The sequence below is a fragment of the Platalea leucorodia genome (assembly GCF_965183815.1).
Source record: "Platalea leucorodia genome assembly, chromosome: 1".
Taxonomy (NCBI): domain Eukaryota; kingdom Metazoa; phylum Chordata; class Aves; order Pelecaniformes; family Threskiornithidae; genus Platalea; species Platalea leucorodia.
Genome location: NC_138823.1, coordinates 50,453,605 through 50,465,628, shown reverse-complemented (window position 1 = coordinate 50,465,628; position 12,024 = coordinate 50,453,605).

The following is a 12,024-nucleotide window of genomic DNA, read 5'->3' as shown; positions in this document are numbered from 1 at the left end:
CTTTCATTGCCTCCTATGTACCACACATTTCAGTAAAATTGAAAAGCAAGAAATAAAGACACTTTAACATAAACTGATAGTCCATATAGCTGTGTTATGACACAGAAGCCAACACCAGAGAAGAATCACATTAGATGATTCTGAGGGACAGCTCGAAATTAAAAAGGCAACTAGCAGCTTCACCAAGAAAATGCAAGCTAAACAAAAACCACAGTTATTTTATTTTTAAAACATAGAGAAGTTAAGTGAGACAACCCGGGACACACACTGTCTACTTGCCACAGCTGGACCAGCCACCGTGGGGTAAGCATTTAGGTATGAAATTTCTCTTTTGGTAGGCTGTTCTGTAACAGGGCTCTTGGAGAAGCTGGCCCTTGCCAAGAGGCTCAGCCCGGCTAATTTAACTACTGATGAGGCAGTAAGCTTTATGTGAAATTATCCTCATTCAAAACAGTACTCAAAGAAATCTTTTGTTAGGATAGGGGGGAAAGACTTCATCTAAAGCTAGGGAAAACAAACCCACTGAATATCTTGAGTGGTAATAACCAGTAAGAGCATGCCAATAAAGGGAAACATCCTCTATAGGTCCAAACTGACAACTCTGAACTACACCTGGCTTCTGCAATAGAGAAAAAATAACTTTGAACTAGGATCAAGACTATAAGATCTGGAAGTATCAAAAAAAAAAAAAAAAATCTTTACAAGAGCAGTTTGAGTATCAAAAGCAGGAGAAAGTGTCAGGTAGAGACAAGCACCAACTACAATTAAATAATAATTTTAAAAATCACGTGCAGAAAACCCATTACCTTCCAACAGAGACCTGAAAAGTAGAAGAAACCATTACAAGAGGAGGACTTGACAGGTAAAAGAGCAGATAAAGGGACAGTCACACACAGCGACACATCCGGAGTCTTTAAAGACCAATTCCAGATAAAGTCTGGGAGATAACATCTGCAAAGGATTTTATCTGGAACCAGGTAAGATTGAGGGAAACATCAAGAAGGCCTTACAGCTTGTGTCTTAACTGATGCTTGTCTCCTGCCCAGAGGAGCAGTGCAGGAAACCATCAGCTCCCTCCCCAGCATGGAAGGGAAGGAAAGCAGAGAGGCTGAAGCACCGCTGCTCCTGCAAGAGGCAAGGAAAGGAGGCAACAGACACACAAAGTGTGTGTTGGGAGTGGGAAACCAACGTATCCCCTGTTGGAACAACAAAGCCCTGCAAGAAAAAGAAAAGGGCAGGCAGAAGAAGGAGGAGGCATTTAATTAGTAAGAGTGTGGAGAAGGGTGGTGAAATAAAAAAACACAAAAACATTTGACAGGCTTTGGTCTCCCCTCTGGAACAAATACTCAAAAAGCTTGCCTTCAGGAAGAGATGAATTGTAATGTCACGAATAAAAGAGCATTTGAAACACACAGGAAAGGTTTCAGGGGTCTTGTGGTGATCATCTAGTAGACGGTAGCAGAAATTAACTTCAGCAACAATTCTTAAATCATGGATTTGTCTCATGGCAGCCATCTTCCATCCCATTACAGACACACTTGACTGAGCACTTGATTTCTGCTGAACACCACCCTGGAGTTGGAGAACTGAAGATTAGTTTGGGGAGAGGTTTTTCTGGGGGGAGTGAGGGGGTGGAGTGGAAGGATGCATGGTGAGATTGTTTTGTTTTTCAGCAGAAACACTAAGCCTCATGATTTCCACCCGCACTGCCTTGCACGGCGAACAGAGCTTCAATCCAGAAGACAACAAGGGGTGAGGGTATGCATGCGCCTTATTGCACAGACTTGACAAGCAGTGTGGAATGAGGTGTGGCGAGTGGAATTCGTAACTCCAGCCCTGTCTGGGAACGGTGGCTGGATGCCAACCACACCATGAAGGTCCCATCATCTAAATGTCAAGTAAGCTCCTGAGGATCCCGACATTTTCTCATATTGAGGTTTGCCACAGATGATAGAGAAAAAAAAACGTACTGCAGTCACATGGTTCGATAGCCACAAGAGTCTTACCTGCCACACACTTGCTTTAACAAAACCTCTTAACCCATCTCACAGTGATGAGCCTTACAAAGTGCTCAGCACTGAGTAGCTTCACCGAGAATAATACATTCCTACCAACAGCAACTTCATTTGACCACAAGCAAGTCTGGAAGTTTCTAGGAGGCTGAAGCCATGGAAACTGGTGGAAGTCATCTAGCAGTAAGGATGGGGGTTCACCTAGTGGGGGCAAAACAAAGTAAACCAGGAGATTCATCCCCAGGACTATGAAACCCAGAAGAAATCTGAACACATGACTGAGCTTAAGCAGTAGCATTTACATTAGAAATGGCTTTAAACACAAAAAGGGGACTGAAGACAACCAGATTAATACTCACGTGCTAGTTAGAATCAATGATGACAATTGATTTTTATAAAGGGTCTAATGATACAGTGCAAACTAATTCCTCCCATCTGAAGCTTGGCATCATTTGGTATCTTTAATTCAGAAAAACCCCGAGTATCTTTTTTCTCCCTCTCCTTCTTCTGGCTCTTTTGCCATGCTGACGCTTGTTTGCATTACATCTATTTTGAGCTAAATTAAATAGGAGAAGCAGAGTTTTGATTCAGTAGTAGCAATAAATGGGGTTAGCCTGGCATTGATCTGTGTAAAGGGGCCAAAGCTAGGACTGCCAGAAGCAAAATGTGGTCAGTGAACTCCACAGCACCAAGAGTGACCCTGCAGCTGAATTCCTAGCCCTGATTACAACAGAAAGAGACTTGCTTTCCTGAACAAAGAGTATTTCAGGCAGCAGATTAGCAAGAGAGAGTCTACTTGCAACAGCAGACCGAGGAAACGGACCAAAAATAAGAACCACAGCACAGTTCAGAGGATTTTAGAAAGCTTCTGAACAGTGCAAAACAAATGCCTTTCTTCCTCTATGTTTCTTGTAAGCCAACATTAGGTCCAAATGCTGAAGAAACAGCATTTTCGTTTTGCATCTCAGTTAAATAGCTTCAGTAAGTGTGCAGCAGGAAAGATAAGCCAAAACCATGTTAAGGACAGCACACTGAAAAAGTTACCTTGCAGACTAAGAACATTTGTCTTACAGCCCTACAGAAAGGGAAATCGTGTTTACTATAAGAGGAAAGGCCCCTTTTATAAATCATGCTTAAAATTAACCCAGCAGATTTATACAGGAGGAGAATTTCACAATCCTTAGGAAACACAGATCAAATTCGCTCCCTCTCTGGGTGTTTGTGCTGTTGTGCAATGCGAAACAGTGAAAGCACAGCAGTAAATCAAGCCTCATGACTATAGAGTTTAATCCCACTGTATCTACGATGGAGAACAAAGTGCCTCTTATTCCTGCTGCACTGTGATCCCACCAGATCGCAGGCCAAGCAGGGTTAGCTCAGGCCAGCATTTGGGTAGAGTCCAACAGAATGCCGGAATTGGCCGCTCCAAGGCTGAAGCGAGCTCACACCTCGCTCCCAGCAAGGCCGCTTCACGCAGTAGGAGCACACAAGGTGTTGGGTGCTTGCAGACATCCCTATCAGCACCTACAACCACTGCTCCCACCACTTCGGCAGGTCTGCTGGCTATTCACAAGTCCTGTACGCAGCAAGAAGCTGTCGAGAAGCGCAGCCCTGCCAAGCGATCTGAGGCTGCTGAGCAGCACTGCTTACTATCCTTGTTTTTTAATCCGGGACATTTGGGTGGCACTGGCCTGCATGTCCAGAGCTCACTCTTGCTGGAAACCCTGAGACGGGCCAGTCACCAGCAGCGTGGCCTTGCTCCTCGTGCTGGCTTCACCAGGAGCAGTGGGGACCTCAGCCCGCCGGAGCAGTGAGAGAAAGACAGAGAATCGCTCATCGTCACTACTCTGACTTTTAACCTATTTCTTTTCCATATTTTACAATAAATGCTGATTAACACGAGCATTTCCTTAAAAACAAGGATCACAATATTGAGCCATGTCAAATCCTTATGAACGAGCCATTAAAGGTCTTCAGCCCATTCTTCCCCCACAAAGTCCCATAATGGATTTTTGCTTGCTGCTTTACCAAGTAGCAAGGGGCAAGGTGAGGGCCCACAGAGGAAAGGGAAGGTGTTAAAGAGTCTGTCAGTGCACTGACAGCCTGCAAAAGATTAAGCCAGAAGTCTGTAAGACAGCACCCTGGTTTTTTTTTTAATGCTACTCATTTGACTTGCCACTCTTATTATGGGTTGATTGCACCGTTCACTAGAGTTTTGCAGTGGCTGCAATGTCAGAGCATGGGACATGGTTGTCACGACTGGGAACTCGCTGACTGATTTATGGGAACTTACAAACCCACAAAACCAAAAGATATTTTGTATTCACTTACATTCTTAATGTTCCTTTCACCTCTCGTTGAGTAATTCTCAGGCAAGTGAAAGTTTATTTCTAGTTCAAAATTCAGTTTCCCTTCTGTAGAAGGGAGCCTAAGCGTGATATACCTTTGCTATGGAAATCACCCCGCAATATACTCCCTGAACAGCTTGAGGTCAATATACCTACATTGGTAACAGCATCCTGAAATTAAGTTGTCATTTTAACTGTTTAGCGGGCATTGAGACATCTCAAATAGATCGGTTCATTATTAAAAGTGGCAATTATTGTAAATTACACTCTTCACAAGAGGAACAGCCTAAACTTTAAATACGTTATGATACCTGCCTGACCATTCTTTTTAAATGAGGATAGCTGAGGGCTCAGACTCACCATCATGCAGCAAACAGCTGTGCAATTTAGGACTGCTCTTTTTTAACCACTCCTCTCCCCAAGGCTACCACCCCCATAGCAGAGCTGGCAAAACAGACAGTATGCCCATGCCTCCCGTGTTCCAGTTCAGACTAAACATGGCAACTCGAATTGCTGGTGATGACAGCACCCAAAAAATAATAATCCCTTGACCAAGGTTTGCTGTAGCCGCTGAAGCGCAGGCACACGGTACCTTTTGCTGACTCTGCAAGGGAGCAAAAGCCTTCCGCAAAGGAGGAGGGCAGCCGAGGGCAGTAACATCAAGCTAAGATTTGCCAGGGCTTGTCTCTCAGAGGACAAAGTCTTGCATTTTAACCATTTTTGGCACATTCCACATTCGGTATTTTCAGGAGCTTTCTAGGATGTTTATGAAACAACTGCAAGGTAGGCAGCTAAATTGATGGTGGCACAAAGAATGCCTTCCCACATTCCTCTCCCATGCTCTACCGTCGAAAATAAATGAAGATGTAGTTTATGTTTTCGTAATTACAGTTTGTTAAAAGGAGAACAGGTTGTTAAGTTATGGTAAGGAATCTGTGAGCCTGTACCCTGCTTTGAATACCACAGCAATGTGGATTTTACCGAATAAAAAGACCGGTCAAAACATTACTCAGAAGGAATCCATGCTCTGATATCATCCAGCATAAAATGATCTACCTTTAAACTAGTCATGTTAATCAAATCAATCAATTGGAAATTGTTCTTATGAGAGCTATTTTAATGTAGGTGACATTCAAAACACTGTCAAGTTTCAGTCATTTAATATTAAATACCAAAAGGGTAATATTACACATATGGTTTATGACGTTTTTGTACCATACATCATCTGCTGTTTGCTTTTAATCCTGCATTTCCCCCATTAAATACTAACAGTATTTATACAGCCTTGTAAAACTCCGGTACAAAAGAATAAGCAAGAAGAACTTTTCCCCATACATTACTTACCAACTTAATTATGTAATGTAATGTGAAAGGTTTATGCACACCAGCTGGATCTCATTATGGCTAAGTTTCTGTCTTTTTAAAATGTACTTTATCTGGAACATGGAAGTCACTAAGAATTTCACTTAAAAATATGTTGAGCTGGCATACACACAAGTTTATACTGCAGGATCCTAACTCATGAAACAGGTTGACAAGAAGTCAAGTTTGTGGACACGTATTTCTGAAGGTTAAAATGCATCAGCTAAACAAATATTTGAAGCCAAGTATGGATTATGAACTGAATGACAGCCTATTTCAGTCTTCCCCTCCTAAGTATTACAGTAACCAGAGAGATGCCACTCCCTGTACAAATGAGAAAACTAGCAAGAAAAGCAAGAAAGGAAAAGTTTCAAGAGACCATTGGTATCACCTCTCTACTGATCAGTGTTAACACTCAGAGGTGCACCAGCTCTATACAATGACTAAGATACATCTAAACAGCAGGAGTTTCAGAGCTGTGAAGAATTCAATAGTAAGACCTTCAAAGAGGTTACTGAATAGCCAGCTGAACTAAAGCAAACTTGTTGCACACTTTGGTATCACTAACTGAGAGATTCCTGTTCATTTGTGAGGCAAGAATTGTGGTTTAATAAATGCAGAGAACAAAACCAAGCATAAAAAAAATCATGTGCAGTGATTTTATTTTTGTTGTATATTTGACTGTAATTACTGTCTTAAGTACTTTAATTGCCTGGCATCTCCTCAAGTGCCTTGCCTGTGGGGAGGGGAGGCAGGGCATTTTATAGTTTGTTATTAATGAATAAAGGACAAACAAGTTTACCTTGTCTGTAATCAACATTCCCATCAAAACAGTTTGAGAGGAAAATGCAGAGGGGTCTGTTCATCCCACAGACCCAACATGATTGTGTTAATATCTGCTTTTTAATGATTAATGTCCTTCTGCCACATCACTTACACCTCAGAAGGGGACCTGGCAAACATCTTTATAAGACCCACATGAGAAGCATCACCTACTCGCCCATTCCTGTTCTCTTCTGCAAACATTTGCTCTTGACCACTGCTCTGGGGATGGGGTATGGGGACAGACACCCCTTGGGTCTGGCCCCATATGACCTTTCTTGCATGCATTCTAGGTGAGAAAAGGGGGTGTGCACTGAGGGGAAATATGTTCTGCCTTTTGCAAGCGAATCTGTAGGGTCATTTACAATTGCTCTGGAATGACACGCATCCAGCCCCTCTCAGCTGGAAATAATTTTTGCCTGGAGTGGAAATGGAGTGGAGGGAAACAAGAATGAGTGACAAAAAGAAACCCATGCAGGATAAAACAAAATATACTCGCCTGCTTCATTAAGAAATGATTAGACACAAGAAGCCATCAGTACAAGTCAGCGCAGTTATATGAAGAAGAAGGTAAAGCCAGGGGGATGGAGATGCAAACTGCTATTTTTCACAATTAGTGAAAAGCACGGAGAGTATGAATTTGCCCATTTGTCTTGTTTTTCCACTTAAATTGGTACAGGAGCCTGCTACTTTAGATAACATCGCATTCACAGCCCAGTAGACCATCCAGACAGTAAATGCAGCACCAGCAGAGCAAGCTTTCACACACGGCCGTCAACCCATCCTGATGGTCAGGAGCTCACCTCTGGGGCGAGGGCAGCTCTTCCCCCATCTCACCACTCAGGCTGCCAACGGGAGTGACAATTAGTGTCAGTTCTGGTGGCCTCCTCCACTCTGAGGATACTAGGAACTGACTGAGACCACTAATTTTCACATAAGTCACAAAAAAAACTGCTTTAAGAACAGCTAATGACTTTCCGTTACTACAGATGAGGACTTTCTTCCCCCACCCACTTTTGGGCTAGATTGCTGGTGCAACCAGATTAACATCTCTTACCAGTTTTCTCAGCCATGTAGCCTGTCTCATCCTTGTAGCCTTTAATCAACTAGTACACCATCTCCAACACTGCCACCTCCTATCTCTTGAAGCACAACTTTTTACTCTCATGGTATCGTCCCGCTGGCACGCAGGCGGCGCACTTCTCGCTCCAAGGAGGGTTTATGTTGTGGTGGCCACTTGTCATACTTTTTTCCACAGTAAAACACAAAGCTTTAATTTTCAAGTCACAACAAAACCAGCATATTTGACAATGTCTCCAAAACACAATACTACTGCTTTTACAACAGTGCTCAAAGCATCCCCCTACCACTGCCAACCAGTAAATATTGCTGATCAGATGAACATTTCTCCTTGAATAAGTTTACAATAAAGTCCTTAACCATGTATCTTGATATAGGTGCATATATAAAGCATGGAAGCAGATGCTGTAAATACTGATCTGAGGTCTCCTACTCATTAAGACGCACAGGCAGAAACTTGATAGAAGAGAGATCTGAAAAGAGCCTGTATGGAAGTTGAAAATATGCTTATGAAAAAGTGGAGTACCATATGATAGCAGCTTAACTTCTTCTCAGGAATGGGTTCCTGAAAGATAGCATCCAGCCATCTACCACCAGAAGCAACGAGAAATTCCTGACTTCTCAGACCTATGACTCTACATTTGTTTCCTTAGAGAAAAAAAAATATGTTTTGATCAAGCACACCACTGAGGCATTTAAGGTTGTCATATATAACATGAACTGACTACACAACAAAAAAAAACAAACCAACATACAGAATAGACTAGCATTCACAAGTCATTCTGGATGCAGACAACTATTCATGGAAATAATTCAATAATCCTAGTATTCCACTAGGAAACCACGAGTCAGATAAACATGGGAAAAACAAGACTCTCCAACTGTTTCCTCTCCTCTAGACCTTGTAAACCTCCCGCATGCCCTTCCATCACGCAGTGGAGCTGCTCTCTCTCCGTTTGGCATCCAGGTGGGACGGATGAAAGCAGGAACCCACGAGGGTTCTTCTCAGGAAATTTATTAAGTAGCTGAAAGATTAATGGAGTAGATGACTAGCTTATACAGTGCTTTGATAAAAAAACATGTTTTCCCAACTTCCTCAGTGAGTTTTAATATGATGCAAATGAGAAATTGATCTGGACACTTTAGTTCACAAGGAATATTGCAAGTGGCTTGAGGAAACTAGTTTATTGTCCATTAGGCATAAAAACCAACACAATGCTTATATAGGTCATTTCACCACAGCGCTGACAGTGGATTTCTTTTGGGACACATACTCAAGAACCAACACTTACTCTGACACAAAGCCCTATAGGAAACCACTAGTTTAAATGTCACATTTTTTAAGGTTAAGAAAAAAAAAAATTTAGATTTTAGTTTCCCTAAGAGGCTATAATACAATGTACTTAAGTCATACTCATTTTCTTTTAACTAACTTTAAAGTTGAAAAAAAGCAAGACTTCCCCTGCCTTCACTGTTCTTTTACATTTTCCTCTAGCATTTCTACTTTAAAGAAAAAAAATGCACAATTCTTCTTTGTCGTCCTTCTGGGTCTATCTTTTCCTTGATCAAATCTGGCTTCAGTGTATCTACTACATTTGTTATTTAGCATTAGGAGAGAAGGATTTTTTTTTTTTTTAATGCTAATTTCTTCCTCCAATTTTAGCCCCTCTCCAGACAGAAGCATTATTTCCCACCCCTTGAATCCATTAAACTAATCCAGCAGAAGCACACTGGTATACAGAAATTAATCTAGTTTCCAAACTGACATGCTGCAACAAGATAGTTGGTATCATTTTCTCACCCTGCTTTCCCTCGCCTCCTTATTTTCCATTTCAACTTATTTCCAGATCTTTCTCTTCTCACAAAATTCTTACATTCTGCCTTCAAAATCCTGCTAGCACAGTTATTTAACCCCTGTTTTCGGACCTCCAGATAGGTCAGTAAGCTCATCTCTGCTCTCCTCCCCTCCCAAAAATCTAGTCCCTTCAGGTAAAGGAGGTGACAGCTATTTCATACCACTGTCATTAATGTTAAAGATAATAAAAGGTTTTCAGATTAGGGCTTGTTTTGGAGCTTTTCGGTTTTATAAAGAATTGGGGGGCGGGGGGAAGACATTTTAGTTTTTCCCTACAGTATTAGTTTCCTTTTTGGAGGAACGCCTGAGAAGACCCAAGGAGCCCAGAGCTGTGAGCTGTCAGCAGCAGTGCCCAGCATCCCTGCGGCGGGGCTGCACGGTCGCTACTCAAGCAGCGGCATTTGTTTGTGCTGGAGCCTGAATCGAGTCGCCGCAGGGAGGACGGGGCCACGGAGGACTCGGCCACCCCACACACCAAGCAAGGGGCTGCTGCTGTGGGGGCTAGGGTAGCTGGGTAGTCATTGCAGCTCTGTCACTGGAAATCTTCACAGAAGAATGCCAGAAAATCACCACACCTGAGCATTTTACAGCAACTAACATCAGTAAGATCACAACCCTGTAGTGAAAAAAAAAAAAGTGTCCAGTGGAATCAGGCCGGCACTTTACAGGAACAGAAATGCCTTAACAGGTTAGAATATTCATCTGCTAAGTTAACAAGCACAGAAGTAGGGGAGGTTGTTTTGCTTTTCTAGCAAAAATTTGGACATAAGCCTTGTTAAATCTAAAAAAAAAAAAAAAAAAAAAGGCTATAAAGAAGCTATTATATCTTTCCTGGAAAGATATGGATTTGACCTGACGCTTTGGTATCTCTCAACAATTAAAACAACACACATAAGCTTCTGAAAGTGTCTGCCATACGTTTTACATGACTGCAACAATTACTACCATATCATTATCCTGTACTGCAAATCTAGCCTACTATTATATTAATGATCCTGAATATATCGATTAGCAGTTTGGAAGTGAATATACCATACTGAGGAAAACTGACTGGTTAAAATTACACTTTAGCACAGGCATGAGGAATCCTTTCCTAATGAAGTACCATAGTAAACTTTAAAAAAAAAAAAATGTCTTGAATTATCCTCCTCTGTACCATGGGGATACTTCTGTCATTTACATTGTAGCGTAGTGCTACTTCCATACACCAATGAATTAGCAGTTCAATTAATACTATATTTAGTATTATTGGAGTCACTGTACATTTTAAACTCGATATCCATTTTGACACATTTGTACTTGCTAGTTACAATGAACCCGGCTTTTCCTTAGCTTTTTTTTTTTTTTTTTTGCAGTCCTTACTTTTGATACTTTTCAATGCCTAAAAGTAAAGGGAACAGCTTATATCTAAAAGTACTTTCAGTGGAAACATTTGTATCCAGGCCCTACTTAAGAGATATCAAAAAGCCTCACTATGTTTTATTTGAGCCCAGCTGGCAAATGCAGGTGCATTTCAAAAATAATGCATTTAAAAATTAAAAAAAAAAAAAAAAAGTGACTTGCAAAGACTTCTAAAGAGATAGAACCAGAAATAAGGCTGCTTTGGGATTATGTCAAATACCCCAAAAGGAAGGCAAAACTACAAAGTTCTGACAGGACATTAAAGTTGCTTCTGCTTTTTAAAAAAATCAAACCCTAACTGTGTTACACATACTGCTTTGGATTGGCAGCAGCTTCAGAAAGCCGATTTTGAAGCAGTTTAAGCCTGACACTGAAACCACGTTAGTCCCACTCTGCCTGTTTTATTTTCAAACAGTACTTGGGCAAAAGCACCAGAGTCAAAGGCTGGGGGATTTGCATTGCCATCCCTGCTAAGGAATATAAATTTTTCAAGTGTTTGTGCTGGAAAGAAATCATAGTCCTACCAACATCAGTCAGTTGTACAAAACTTAGTTCTCCTCACGTGGCTTCATGGACCACAGAGCTTTGCATTATCCCTTTTGCCTCCAAGAACAGTTACTTTTCTACTCCCAAGTTTGCCAGTCACTGATTAGTGTGCATTTTCGGGGGTGTGTGTGTGTGTGTGTGGTGTGGTGTCAGAGAAACTGTGTTTTCAAAGAGAGATAATCAGCAAGATACACGCTTCACTGTTACCAAATTAAAAGACAAGTGTAAAATATACCAAAATGCTACACAGTTCTTTATGAACTGGTTATTTGCCAAAACCCACATGCTTAGAACATTTTATTATTTTTTTTCCCCCCCCTCTAAAAAGCATTTTAAAGAACTGAGCAGAAACGTGAACCTGGTCTTGCAACAGGCGAGGGAGAGCTTCCAGAAACTAGTGTTATGATGACAGGAAAAAGACATCTTCCAAACCCAGGATGGAAACTAGTACTGATAAACTTGATAAAAGCCTACACAAAGCATCATCTCCCGATCACCACAAATGTGGCCTGTAATAATTGCCTAGCTAACTCTTGTGATAAACAACTGCAGCCGTTATCGCTGTCATATCTGAGATGAGGAGAAAGAGCACACAAGC